At 38.8% G+C, this 15,257-nt stretch overlaps 3 protein-coding genes across 4 annotated transcripts in view; 2 read left to right on the top strand and 1 right to left on the bottom strand.

Annotated features, from left to right (window-relative positions):
* The window catches only part of ZNF229 (zinc finger protein 229), a 474,727-nt gene that overhangs the window by 356,798 nt on the left and 102,672 nt on the right, over positions 1 to 15,257 (top strand). The gene's annotated exons all lie outside the window — the stretch shown is intronic.
* ZNF283 (zinc finger protein 283) overlaps positions 12,531 to 15,257 on the bottom strand; it is a 63,253-nt gene continuing 60,526 nt past the window's right edge. Inside the window, exon 7 of the mRNA XM_081807036.1 lies at positions 12,531 to 14,945. The gene's annotated coding sequence lies outside the window, so the exon portion shown is untranslated. The remainder of the gene's footprint in view (positions 14,946 to 15,257) is intronic.
* ZNF404 (zinc finger protein 404) overlaps positions 14,937 to 15,257 on the top strand; it is a 29,940-nt gene continuing 29,619 nt past the window's right edge. For both annotated transcript variants that reach the window (XM_081807071.1, XM_081807072.1), the window contains exon 1: positions 14,937 to 15,111. The gene's annotated coding sequence lies outside the window, so the exon portion shown is untranslated. The remainder of the gene's footprint in view (positions 15,112 to 15,257) is intronic.

The raw sequence follows: 15,257 nt of genomic DNA, 5'->3' as shown, positions 1-15,257 counted from the left end.
ATTTCTTTTGCTGTGCAGAAGCTTTTAAATTTTTTTCCAAGTTTTTATTTAAATTCCAAGTAACATACTGTATAATATTAGTTTCAAGTATAGAATTTAGTGATTCATCACTTACATACAACACCCGGTGCTCATCACAAGTGCCCTCCATAATACCCATCACCTATTTAACCCATCCCTCCTGCCCACCTCCCCTCTAGCAAACATCAGTTTGTTCTCTATAGTTAAGAGTTTGTTTCTTGGTTTGGTTCTCCCCCCACCATGTTCATTTGTTTTGTTTCTTAAATCCCACATACGAGTGAAATCATATGGTATTTGTCTTTCGCTGATGTGCAGAGGCTTTTTAGTTTGACGTAATCCCACTTGTTGATTTTTGCTTTTGTTGCCTGTGCTTTTGGTGTCATATCCAAAAAATCATTGCCCATTCCAATGTCAAGGAATTTCTTCCCTATGTTATTTCCTAGGAGTTTTATGGTATCAGGTTTTATGTTTGTTCTTAATCCATTGTGAGTTAATTTTTGTGAGTGGTGCATAACAGAGGTCCAATTTCATTTTTCTGCATGTGTTTATCCAGTTTTCCCAACATCATTTTTGAAGAGACTTTCCTTTCCCAATTGAGTGCTCTTCACTCCTTTGTTAAATATTAGTTGACTATATATGCAGGGGGTTATTTCTGGGCTCTCAGTTTTGTTCCATTTTATCTACTTTTATGTCAGGATCATACTGTTTTAATTACTTATAGCTTTGTAGGATAGTTTAAAATTAGGAAGTGGGATGCCTCCAGCTTTGTTCTTCTTTCTTCTAACTGCTCTGGCTATTAGGCATCTTTTGTGCTTCAATACAAAATTTTAGGATTATTTATTTCTATTTCTGTGAAACATGCCACTGGAATTTTGACTGGGCTTGCAATGAATCTATAGATGTCTTTGGGTAGTAGGAACATTTTAACAATATTAATTCTATTTCATGTATACAAGATATCTTTCCATCTATTTCTGTCTTCAATTTCTCTCATCAAAGTCATAATTTTCAGTATACAAGTTCTTTTACCTCCTTGTTTAAATTTATTCCTAAGTATTTTTATTTTTGATGCTATTGTGAATGGAATTCCTTTCTTTCTTTTTTAGATATCCCTTTTTTAGTGTATAGACACCCAATTTATTTCTATATGTTGATCCTTCAACATGCAACCCTACTGAATTCACTGATTAGTTCTAACTATTTTTTGGTGGGGTCTTCAGGATTTTCTGTATATAAGATCATATCATCTGCAAACAAAGACAAACTTCTTCTCTGATCTGGTGTCTTTTATTTCTTTATCTTACCTGAGTGTTCCAGCATTATGTTGAATAGGAATGGTGAGAGGGGGTACATTGTTTTATTCCTCATCTTAGAGGATAAGCTTTCAACCTTTCACCATTGAGTATGGTAGCTGTGGGTTTGAGGTATATGGCCTCTATTATATTGAGGTATATTCCATCTATATGTGATTTGTTGAGAGCTTTTATCATGAAAGGATGTTGTATTTTTTCTAAAGTTTTTTGATCCTCTGTTCAGATGATCGTGTGATTTTTCTTTTTCATTCTATTCATGTGGTGTATCACATTTATCGATTGGCATGTGTTGAATCATCTGTGCATCCCAGGGATAAATCCCACTTAGTCATGGTGTATAATCTTTATAAAGTGCTGTTGAAATTGGTTTGCTGATATTTTGTTGAGAATTTTTGCATCCATATTCATCAATAACATTTGTCTGTAGTTTTCTGTGATTGTAGTGTCCCTATCTGGCTTTGGAATCAGGGTAGTGCTGGCCTTCCCTATAAAATGAGTTTGGAAGTGATCCGCTCTCTTCAACTTTTGGAAGAGTTTGAGAAGGATTAGTATTAATTCTTCATTAAATGTTTGTTAGACATTACTAGTGAAACCATCTGGTCCTGAGCTGTGTTGGATTTGGGGGGAGAGGGTTGTTGTTTTTTTTTTTTCCTTTTTTCCCCTTATTTGTTATTGGTTTGTTTAGATTTTCTATTTCTTTCTGAGTCAGTCTTGGTAGGTTGTATGTTTCTAGAAATTTATCCCTTTCTTCTTGGGATATCTAATTTGTTTGCATGTAATTGGTCATACTAGTTACTTATGATTCTATGAATTTCTGTGGTATCAGTTGTAATGTCTCCTCTTTCCTTTTTGACTTTATTATCAGTATTTTTTTCTTAATCTAAAGATTTGTCAATTTTATCTTTTTAAAAAAACAGCTCTTAGTTTCACTGATATTTTCTATTGTTTTTCTGGTCTCTATTTCACTTATTTATGCTCTAATCTTTGTTTTCTCCTCCTTTTTTCTACTTTGGGCTTAGTTTCTTCTTCTTTTTCTAGTTCCTTCAGGTGTGAAGTTAGGTTGTGTGAGATCTTTTTATTTTCTTAATCTAGAGGTTTGTTGCTATAAGCTTCCCTCTTTAAACTGCTTTTGTAGCATCCCATAGGTTTTGGTATGTTGTGTTTCTATTTTCACTTGTTTCAAGATATATTTTGATTCCCTTTTGATTTCTTCTTTGACCCATTAGTTGTTCAAGAGTATGTAGTTTAATTTCCACATATTTGTAGATCTTCCAGCTTTCCACCTGTTACTGATTTCTAGTTTCATACTATTGTCGTCAGAAGCGATACTTGATATGATTTCACTTTTATTAAACTTACTAAGACTTATTTTGTGGTCTATCATATGAACTATTTTGGAGAATGTTCTATGTGTGCCTGAGAAGAATGTGTATTCTGCTACAGCTGGATGGAATGTTCTATTTATATCAGCTAAGGCCATTTGGTCTAACATATGATTGAAATCCAACATTTCCTTGTTGACATTCTGTCAGCATAATCTATCCATTGTTGCACTGTTACCTATTTCTCTCTCCAGATCTTATTTGCTTAATATAGTTAGGTGGTCCAATGTTTGGTGTGTAGATATTTATGACTGTTATATCTTCTTGATGAATTGACCCCTTTTTCATTATATAATGACCTTATTTATTTCTTGTTCTCGTTTTGGCTTAAAATCCATTTTGTCTGATATAAGTATAGCTACCCCTGCTCTTTTGGTTTCAACTTGCATGGAATATCTTTTTCCAGCCATCACTTTGATCCTATGTGTGTCCTTAAAGCTGAAGTGAGTCTCCTACACAGCATGTTGTTTGATCATTAAAAAAAAAAAAAAATCCATCTGGCCTCTCTAGGCCTTCTGATTGGATAATTCAATCCATTTACATCTAGAGTAATTATTGATAGGATAAGGACTTACTAATGCCATTTTATTTTTTCTGGTTATTTTGTAGTGGGCTATTCCTTTCTTCCTCTTTTGCTACCTTCTTTCAAGAATTGGTGATTTTTCTGTAGTGGTATGTTCTGATTCCTTTTTTTATCTTTTGCAAATCAACTATAGACTTTTGCTTTGTGGTTACTATTAGGCTTAAATAAAACATCTTAGAACAGTCTATATTAAACAGATAACAACTTAACTTGGTCATATTCAAATACTTAACCCTTCCCCCCACTTTTATGTTTTAATGTCACAATTCACCTCTTATATTTTGTATTCATTAACAAATTATAGTATCTACAGTTATTCTTATACTCTTGTCCTTTAACCTTTATACTATAGTTAAGGGGTTAACACACCACCATGCTAAGATATTGGAGTATTCTGAATCTGACTGTACATTTACCTTTGCCAGTGTGTTGTATATTTTCATATTTTTTCATATGTTACTAGGTAGCATCATTTTATTTCAGCTTGAAGAACTCTTTTTAGCATTTTTAATGCAGGTCTAATGGTGATGAATTCCTTCAGTCTTTGTTTGTCTGGGAAAGTCTTTCTCTTTCATTTCTGAAGGATATCCTTGTCAGATAAAGTATTCTTGGTTGGCAGGGTTTTTTTTTTTCTTCTTTCAGCCTATCACAGAAGTAAAATGCCTCTTTATCACATCATAGCAAGGATGTACAATCAACATGATTTATGACTATTTTTTTTAAAAGATTTTATTTATTTATTTGAGAGAGAGAGAATGAGAGAGAGAGCACGAGAGGGGAGAGGATCAGAGGGAGAAGCAGACCCCCCGCTGAGCAGGGAGCCCGATGTGGGACTCGATCCCGGGACTCCAGGATCATGACCTGAGCTGAAGGCAGTTGCTTAACCAACTGAGCCACCCAGGCGCCCTATGATTTATGACTATTAATGTTGACCTTGATCATCCAGATGAGGTAGGGTTTGTCAGGTTTCCCCATTATAAAGTTTCTCTTCTTTCCCCCTTTCCATATTGTACTCTTTGGAAGGGAAGTCACTGTGTACCCCAAACTGAGAAAATGGGGTGTTATGCTCACCCCCTTGTGGGCAGAGTAGCTACATAATTTTTTGTGAATATTTCATTTTTAAAAAATTGTTTATTTAAATTCAATTTAGTTAACATATAGTGTATTATTACTTTCAGGGGTAGAATTTAGTGATTCATCAGTTGCATATAACACCCAGTGCTCATTACATCAAGTGCCCTCCTTGATGTCCATCATCCACTTACCCCATCCACCTCAACTCCAGCAACCCTCAGTTTCTTTCTTATAGTTAAGTCTCTCTTATGGTTTGCCTCTCTCTCTGTTTTTATCTTACTTTTTCCTTCCCTTCCCTTATGTTCATCTCCTTCCCTTCCCTTATGTTCATCTGTTTTGTCTCTTAAATTCCACATATGAGTAAAATCATATGGTATTTTTCTTTCTCTAATTTATTTTGCTTAGCATAATACCCTCTAGTTCCATCCATATAATGGCAAATGGCAAGATTTCATTCTTTTCGATGGCTGAGTAATATTCCATTGTATATATACCACATCTTCTTTATCCATTCATCTGTTGATGGACATCTGAACTCTTTCCATATTTTGGCTATTGTGGACATTGCTGCTATAAACATCAGGGTGCACGTGCCCCTTCAAATCACTATTTTTGTATCCTTTGGAGAAATAGTAGTGCAATTGCTTGTTCATAGGGTAGTTCTATTTTTAACTTTCTGAGGAAGCTCCATACTTTTTCCCAGAGTGGCTGCAGCAGTTTGCATTCCCATCAACAGTGTAAAAGGGTTCCCCTTTCTCTGTATCCTCACCAACAGCTGTTCTTTCCTGTGTTGTTAGTTTTAGCCATTCTGACATGTGTGAGGTGGCATCTCATTGTAGTTTTGATTTGTATTTCCCTGATGATGAATGATGTTGAGCATTTTTTCATGTGTCTGTTAGCAATTTGTATGTCTTCTTTGGAGAAATGTCTGTTCATGTCTTCTGCCCATTCCTTGAGTGGATTATTTGGTTTTGGGGTGGTGAATTTGATAAGTTCTTTATAGATACTAACCCTTTATCTGGTATGTCATTTGCAAATATCTTCTCCCATTCTGTAGGTTACCTTTTAGTTTTGTTGGTTGTTTCCTTTGCTGTGCAAAAGCTTTTTATCCTGATAAAGTCCCAATAGTTCATTTTTGCTGTTTCCCTTGCCTCTGGAGACACGTCTAGCAAGTAATTGCTGCAGCCACAAAGAGGCTGCTTCCTGTGTTCTCTAGGATTTTGATAGATTTGTGCCTCACATTTAGGTCTTTCATCCATTTTGAATTTATTTTTGTGGTGGTGTAAGAAAGTGGTCCAGTTTCATTCTTTTGCATGTAGCTATCCAATTTTTCCAACACCATTTGTTGAAGAGACTGTCTTCTAGGAATATTTTATTTTTTTTTTAAAGATTTTATTTATTTGAGAGAGAGAATGAGATAGAGAGAGAGAGCATGAGAGGGGGGAGGGTCAGAGGGAGAAGCAGACTCCCTGCTGAGCAGGGAGCCAGATGCGGGACTCGATCCAGGGACTCCAGGATCATGACCTGAGCCGAAGGCAGTCGCTTAACCAACTGAGCCACCCAGGCGCCTGGAATATTTCATTTTTTAATGCTAGTATAGTGTTGTTTTTTACTTTCAGTTTCTAATTTTGTACTTATCTATTTCTCCATTCAATTTCGATCGTTTTGCTTCATTTATCTTGTAGCTATGTTGTTAAATAAAACACATTTGGGATTGTTAGGTCTTCTTAGTGAATTGATCCTCTATAATTGTGTAATATCCAACTTTATCTCCACTAATTTTCCTCATTCTATAGTCTAGATCGTCTGATACTAACGTAAGCATATCATTTATATTTTTTTGTTGTGGCAAAATATATCTAACATAAAATTTACTATTTACCCATTTTTTTTTATTTTTGAGAGAGAGAGAGAGAGAGAGGATTATTTTATGCAACCAGGAGGCACCAAATATTCTCTGATACCTTATGAGGAGAGGGGAAGGAGGAGGCAAAGTCAGCAGAGTTTGAGAAGCCCAACCCCATGAGGAATTCTAGAAAAAGAAAGAAGAAAAAGAAACATAGAGACAGGAAGTCATCTGACCCTGACAGCTTAGACTATGAGAATGACACAGGCAAGAGGGCAAGATAAACATCAAAAGACAGCAGGGCATTGAAGAAGGAGGAGGAGGAGGGAAAGAGGAGGAGGAGGGGAGTGGGAGGGGGAGGAGGAGCACAAGGTGTGGGAGTGAGAGTAGAGGGGGTGGTTGAGAGAAGGAAGAACCAGGAGTCTTGTACCTTGAAGCCCTGGCCCCTACCCCACTGACTTCTTGCCCATGGGAGATGTCTTCCCCTCATGCAGCAGGCAGGTTTGGGAGTTAGATGTCAAAAGCATCTGCCTGAATGAGTTTTTGTTAATTTATCATTCCTGGTCCCTTTGCAAGTGACTCCTGCAGCTCACCCATTCATTCACTCAATTGCCTTCATTCAGCAGGAGGTCCTACTACCCTCTCCAGCTGCCACTGGCAAAGCCAGATTCCTGCACAGGAGTCCAGACTATAGCCACAGGTACAGCTATGGAGGCAAGTCTGGCTGTAGTTGGAGGACAGAGTGATTGTTGGGTCTGTCCTGGGTTGACTGGTGAGTGATCTCTGCGGTATCCAACACAGGGGCCAAGGGAGACCAGCAGGGTGAGGGAGAACATGGTAAGAAGTGGTGCTCACTTTTTCCATCCCCTCCCTAACATGATTCTACCGTGCTACAAGTGACAGCCAGAAAACCATTGTTTCCAGTGACCACGCTTGTGTGTGACATTCTGCCAGAAAACTGAACCAGACAGCTCAAGTCAAGATCATTGCTTTACTTTGTATTTACTACTGTTATGAGTCAATTGGTTCCACTTCAAGTCTCTGCTTAAATTCCTGGCACTAAAACAAAACAAAAACAAACAACAAGAACAAAAACATGGAAGCCTTACAACTATCCAAGTCCTTTTCTCATCTCCCTCTATGTTATAGTGGTCATATGTATTGTATCTACGTACATTTAAAAACCAAGCAGACATTATGATTTTTTATTCAAACATCATGCATATGTTAAAGAACTTAAAAGGGGAAATACTGTATTATATTTACTTAAATATTTAGCATTTCTGTTGCTTCCTGAGATTTTTCATCTGCTATCATTTCTCAACATTTCCTTTAGAGTAGGTCTGCTGGTGATGAATTCTCTTAGTTTTCCTTCATCTGAAAATGTCTATTTTGTCTTCACTTTTGAGTTTTTTTCCTGGCTTGACAATTCATTTCTTTCAGCACATTTAAGATGTTGCTCCACTGTCTTCTCACATACATGGTTTTTAATTCAAAATACACAGTGATGTGAAACATTGTTCTCCTATTTATAATGTATAATTTTTTCTACATGTTTTTAAGCATTTTAAAAGTTCACCCTTGGACTTTTATAGTTTAACTATGATAAGTCTGATGATTTTGATTTTAACATGTTTGGGTTTTATTGAGCTTCTTGAATCTGACAAACATATGTCTTTTACCAAATTGGAATTTTCAACTATTATTTCTCCAAACTTTCTCTTATTCCTCTTTCTTCTCTCCTTCTGGAATTCCAATGACATAACACAAATATTAGGCTTTTTGATATTGACCCAAAGGTCACTGAGGCTCAGTGGAGTTTTTTCTAATTTTTCTTTCCCTACTTCAGACTGGATACCTTTACTGATCACTTTTAAAGTTTACTGAGCTGCCTTTGTCATCTCTACTCTGCTTTTATGCCCCTTCATTGAATTTTTAAATTTTAGTTATTGTATTTTAAAGTTCTAAAATTTCAATTTGGTTGTTTTTATAGTTTCTATTTCTCTCCTGAGAACTTTTATATTTCCATTCATTTCAAGAGTGTTTACTTATACTTCATGGAGAATGGTGATAATATCTGCTTTATTACTGTAATAAAATAATCTTTGCCTTGTAATTCAAACATCTGATATATTTAGGGGTTGATAACTCTTGGTTGTCTTTTCTCTTGAAGTTGGTCAGATATTTCTGGGTTCTGTGTATCAAGTAATTCTGGACTATATCCTGGACATTTTTAATATAACATTATAAGACTGTGGTTCCTATTAAGATCGTTGGAGTATATTGATTTTTTGTTTCAGCAGACAATCAACTGGGTTAGGTTCAAATCACAAATTATGCCTCACTTTCTGTATGTGTTGGTTCCAAAACCCTGGATATATTGTTTGGGTCTGTCATTCATTGAGCCATTCAGAAATTAGTGAGTTCTTTTTATTTATTTATTTATTTATTTATTTATTTATTTATTTGAGAGCGAGAGCATTAATGTGGGGAGGGGCTGAGGGACCGGGAGAGGGATAAGCAGACTCCCTGCTGAGTGTGGAGCCCGGTGCCAGATTCCATCCCAGGACCCTGAGATTATGACCTGAGCTGAAATCAGACACTTAACTGATTAAGTCACCCAGGCACCCCAGAAATTAGTTGAGTTCTGAGCAATGTCTTTTCTACACTTCTTTGGGTATGCTGTGAATGTGCAGCTTAGGGGTGAGCCTGGAAATTGTATCAGTTCATCCATAGAACCTGAGTATCTCCTTCTTTAGCAATGTCCTCTTTTGAATCTCCTCTCACACTTTGGATTGTAAGGGCCCTCTTTCCAAGATTCTTTGACCCAAAAGATGAGATTCTCTCAGAGTTTTAGCCACCCTATCACATACTTCTGTACTACTGGGCCATCCTTGAGTTACAGTGGTGAAAGAAAGTTAGATATATAATGACCATTCCTCCCCACACTCTACATAACAAAAGCTCTTTTCTCAGTTCCTGTATCTAGAGAAATGGGTTTTAACTCAGGATTTCATAGGCACTGACATCAGTGCAGTTCCATCACTGGTGCTGACCTTGGGCAGGCACCAGGAATGGAGGGCGGGTGTAGAACAGAAGAAAAGGGGGATTCCCAACCATCAGTTCAAAGTCGGGAGATAAAAGAAGGGGCAAAATAAATAAGTAAATAGAAGGAAATTCACCTCACCATACTAATTTATCTTCAGGTTTTGATTCTCTCCTTAATCTGCCTGCTATTATCTGCTTTACAAAGTCCTCAGGTAGTTGCTCTTTGTATTTTATCCAGAGTTTTTGGTTGTAATCCATGGGGGAGATTGGCTGTAGTGGGCTTAGTACATCTCAGCTGTGCCTGTAATGTTCCATTTACTTTTATGCTTTATATTGAACTTATTGCATATATTACATTTATATATGCTTTAAATCACACAACAAAATGTTAGAGTTTTGTTTAAACAGTCATGTGTTTTAAAGACACTGAGAAAGAAAAAGCCCACATATTTACTATTTTGTGCACACTTCTTTTCTTCCTAACAATCTGTTTTTTTTTAATTATGTTCAGTTAGCCAACATATAGTTCATCATTAGTTTTTGATGTAGTGTTCAATGATTCATTAGTTATGTATAACACCCAGTGCTCATCACAACAATCTATGTTTTCATTTGATATCTTCCCTTCAACCTGCAGAAATTCCATTAGCATTCCCTGTAGTTAAGGTCTTCTGATGATAAATTCTCTTAACTTTTTTTTTAATCTAAAAGTATCTTCATTTTGCTTTCATTGTTGGAGGATATTTTTACTGGATGAATAATTTTGGGTTATTCTTTCTTATTTCTTTTCTTTTGGCCCTTTAATTATGTTACTCCATTGTCTTCAGTCTTTCAATTTTTTAATGAAAAGTCAGCAATCATTTGTATCATTTCTCCCTTATGTAATGTGTCCTATTTATATAGCTTCTTTCACAATTCTCTTTATATTTGCTTTAAGACAGTTTTATTATGTTGTGTCTCCCTGTAGTTTGTTTTGTTATTTATCCTTCTTAGAGTTCCCTGAACTTCTTGAATCTATAAATTTATATTTTTCACTAAATTTTTATTCCAAGGATGTACTGTATCCTGGAGGATGGCACTCCATTCTTGTAAAGTATATCCTCCAACTTGGCATTTTAGCTGTGTCCTCAAAAGGCCTTCTGATGCTTTATTAGGTTGGCAGCTTTTTGTTGGTACAATATATAATACAATGGAACCTATGGTCCTGGGCCAACTCCTGCATCTCCTTTCCCACAAAGTAGGTTCCTGGTTGGATGGAATGTTACTGGGGTCCATGACAATGGTCAAAAGCTCTGTAAGCCTTCATATGCTAGTACTAGCTGAAGCCCTGAGGACAGGAAAGGTAAATCCATAATCAGAATATGTGTTAATTCCTGTCCAGTGTGGAAGTAGTTCTGCCTTGCCATCAAATGGTTGGTTGGTCTCCTTGAGGGACTGTGCCATATCTGGGACTCTGAATTTGTCTCTGTTGTTAGCAAGCTGAATATTTTGTGGCACTAATAGCTACATCAACTTTGGTAAATGAAAGCCCATGCTGTTTGGCCCATGGGTAACTTCTATCCTTGCCACCATCGTGCCACAATTAGGAAAACAATGACAAAGAATAGATGATATTAACTGACCACATCATTTTGTCTACCTGATGTACTGTCTCATTCACAGTACATGCTCTCTGTGGGTTTTAATGTAAAATACAAAATTGTTTACATACGCTTCATGCCTACTACCATTTCTCTCCACATCCCTCCACCCCAGGTCTCCTTTTCCTTGATCTTCCAATCTTGTTCTTCTCAGATACCTTACTAATTGACAATCCATGCACCACTGCACATGAGGCCATATATATTCTAACTTTAGGTCACTTTTCCTTTCACACAAAGGGAATTACCAGATATACTGATAAAATTATTTTTTTTTAAGATTTTATTTATTTATTTGACAGAGAGAGGGATAGTGAGAGCAGGAACACAAGCAGGGGGAGTGGGAGAGGGAGAAGCAGGTTTCCTGCTGAGCAGGGAGCCCGACGTGGGGCTCGATCCCAGGACCCTGGGACCATGACCTGAGCCGAAGGCAGACACTTAACAACTGCGCCACCCAGGAGCCCTGATATACTGATAAAATTCTTACTCCACTGGGAGAATTTTCAGGGCCACTCCTGAATGGCACTATAGTGTACTGTCCATCCATTTCTGGCTTGTATACTGAATGGATGAATACGTGAATCAAATTTTTCCTCCTCTATCAGCTGGTCATAGATGATCCCCCATGAAGCCATACATACATATATGAGCTGAGGGAGAGGTACTAATGCAACCATGGTGAATGAAATGGAGCCTGGGTTACATATTCATGTGACCTGCTTGTGCACTCTGGTCCTGATAATGCTTGATTCCAGATGTACCACTTTTGTCTACAGTGGGCGGTTATGACTTGGTGGGTCTGAGAGAACCCAACTCACAGTGGACAGTTATAGGCACTATAGGAACTACAGCTTACAGAAATGCATACTGAGGTATTTAGTATTTTATTAAAAATTGAAGGAAATATAACTTTAAAAGTCAATGTAAAGAAAGAGAGCACCAAAATAAAACTATTATCACTGATAATGACCACTTTGCCATTCAAAGTTAACATTTTTTAATTGTGATAAGGCCTTACACAGGAACTAAAACTCTAATTTTGCATTTCACTGGATTACTGGTAACAATGTATTAATTACCTATAATTTGAAGTATGGCAAGTAGTTCTCTGTTGACAAATTGAATGGTCTTAAACAGGCAGTCTTCTCTGAATCAGTTTTCTCTTCAGCAAATAGAAATAACAATGATGCCTGACACAGAATTCAGGACATGACTCCCTAATCCTAATCCTACTTATCTGCTCTAAGCCAAACTGCCTCTCTATGTATAAATTATGTCTTTAGTCCAGGACTTTTCAAACTTATCTATAAAAATTCCTTCACAGCTTAGGAGAATGGAAGCTTACCTCTGGGACAGAAGACAGACACAAAAGCTGCAACCTCTTGCATACAGAGCATGTGACTATGAATTCCCTCTTTTGTGAAAGATATTCTGATTTGTATTCTTCCCCTTGAAAAAAATCTATCTGAACATAAAATATCCAAATGATTTGACAGATAAATGACAAATCCTCTTCTACCCAAATCTTAAAGTTATTGCTCCGAAAAGATGTAATATTCCTCTCTTTATTTCACTGCTGAGAAGAGTAAGAAGGTTTATGGTCACTCACAAATATACACAGTCTTAATATCACAGGATTTTATAACCATATAATCAAAATCATACATATCCAGCTCAAAGTCATGCAGCTTCTCACACAAGTCTGTTCACACCGGGATTCACATTTACAGTATCTACAGAACGCACACATAAGAAAAGCATATCTTTCAAAATATCACATAAATTTTAAGTCATACAGATAAAAACATATAATCTCATAGCTAAAGTCACAATCTAATAGGCCTCAAAAAAATGCATCATATTATATAATTCCATACACAGTCACAAAGGCACTCAAACTTTTTATTGCCTATTCCCCAAGAGTCTGGGAAAGAAAAACATTTTAGGAGACTGAAAAACATGTTCCAAACTTCACTTTCAAGGTACTCAGGCAGCTGGGGAAGGAAATGTTGCACTCCATACTGGGGCCATGGAGGGGCTCTCATGAGAGAAGCTCAGAGTTCACAGGCAGATGCACCTAAAGTCGGAGGGTATGGTGCTGTATTCCCAAGTCCCAACGGGGAGGTGGAAGAGGTATTAAGATGGATAGAAATCTGGTTTGATTTGACTAAGATGCCGGGCTGCATTATGACTTTCATGGGCCCCTTCTTCCATAAAAAAAAGAGAAGAAAGACTGTATTTTATGGGGGCGCCTGGGTGGCTAAGTTGGTTAAGCGACTGCCTTCGGCTCGGGTCATGATCCTGGAGTCCCGGGATCGAGTCCCACATCGGGCTCCCTGCTCAGCGGGGGGTCTGCTTCTCCCTCTGACCCTCTCCCCTCTCGTGCTCTCTGTCTCTCATTCTCTCTCTCAAATAAATAAATAAAATCTTAAAAAAAGAAAAGATTGTATTTTATGATTGTTTAGGTATAGTAATAATAATAAATTAAATATTAACGTTTCTTTGACAAACATTTGCTTAATTATGACTTTAAAAACTTAAAAAAAATAACAATAAATAAATAAATGCAAGACTTTTTGTGTGCCTCCAAAAGTATTGTGGGCCCTAGGCATTTTGCCATTGTGCTTCATGAATGAGTCAGCCCTTCTAGGATGTGTCTTGGACAAAAGTCACCGAGACTCATTGTTAATGGAAAGAACTTACTGGGCATGAAGAATCTGGGGGTTGGAATGTAGGTGTGAGGAGGAACAGGGCTTAATAAATTTTATATAACCTCAAAATCTGACATACAAGGCACTATCACATCCAGAGAACAAACTCTGAAACAAATCACAACCAGGAACACAATACCCCCCCGCCCCCCCCCCCCACAGTTACAGACACACAATGGGTTCCACGGTGTCACAAAGAATGAAAACCCAAACACACCCATACCTGCCGAGTCACTGTTTCTTTAAAACAAATGCATAGGGACGCCTGGGCGGCTTAGTCGGTTAAGCGTCTCCCTTCGGCTCAGGTCTTGATCCCAGGGTCCTGGGATCCAGCCCCGCTTGGAGCTCCCTGCTCAGCGGGGAGTCTGCTTCTCTCTCGCCCTCTGCCCCTCCCCACGCTCAAGCTCGCGCTCTTTCACTCTCAAATAAATACATAAAGTATTTTTAAAAATAAAATAAATGCATACCTAACACCTGATGTGCTCCTGGCTCTACTCCAGGCGCTGGTGCTACCCTGGGGTGCGAAAGACAGAAGTTCTGGTCCCCTCACAGAACTCGCATCTACGGAACCACTGTACCCAGGAGCCCGCTACCTCCACTTCCCGCATGCAGGGTCGAGGCTCTGGCGTCCGCTACCCTTGCTCTGTTTTCTACAGCCTGGACTCACATTCCACTCGCTTCCCTCACCCGTGTAGAACCACCTGAGAATACGGTCCTCCACAGGTCGGCTCATCCTCTGCGACCCGCCGGCACACGCCTGCGCCTGCGCACTCCGAGCACTAGCGACCGCATCTCCGGCTCCCAGCCGGCAGGACTGCGTTTCCCAGAAGCCACCGGGCTCGCATCCACCTCGACCCCTGGGTCCTTTTCCGGTGTCCGAGCCGCTGTGGTCACTACGTGGTGAGTAGGACCTATCCAAAGATAAAAATCAGCCGAGGCATCCACAGTTTCTGACCGGAGCCCGACGGGAATCCTTGGATGGGGTGAGAGGCTCTCCAGGCGAGGACAATCTGGGAACTGACAAGGCGTGTGGAGCCCGGAGTCTCAGGCCTGTGTCTACGTGAACAGCAGAGATTTGTGTTCCTATGAGAGACGTGTGTGAGTCTGTGTGTGTGTGTGACACTGTGACAGCGTGTCTCCATGACGGCGTCTGCGCTTGTGTATCAGATACTTGATTGTGCTTATTTAATTAACTTCGTGGCTTATGGGTGAGCGACGGTTGTGTGGCCGTGTGGGTTGTCACTGGAACTCATGGCTCTAGGCTCCGCGGATCCTCCGCCCTGTCCGCCTTCCGCCGCGGATAAAAGAGGGAAGTCAGATCCTGAGCCTTAGAATGGAAGAATGGAGAATCACAGCAAGATGACACAGACTTGATCTTGAGATGAGATATTTTGAAGCTGCAATCGGCCTCAAGGCAGGCTTCTGGGAAGACCTGATAAGGTCCCAGGAGTAGGATTCCCTCCTGGAAGGTTCCCCCTTGGAAGCTCCTGAAGGTCAGTTACATGTTTCATAACCACAGCATTTCCAGAACTGTGGCCCCAAAAACCTGCTGTGAATTAGAGACCGATTTCTCCCTGAACATCAGTGACCCTGGCCTCTCTCATCCTGGGAAGGTCAACACTATTCCAGTATCCTTTCT

This window comes from Leptonychotes weddellii, chromosome 16 (genome assembly GCF_054177405.1).
Source record: "Leptonychotes weddellii isolate Sample4059 chromosome 16, ASM5417740v2, whole genome shotgun sequence".
NCBI lineage: Eukaryota > Metazoa > Chordata > Mammalia > Carnivora > Phocidae > Leptonychotes > Leptonychotes weddellii.
This window is presented reverse-complemented; position numbering and strand designations above follow the sequence as displayed.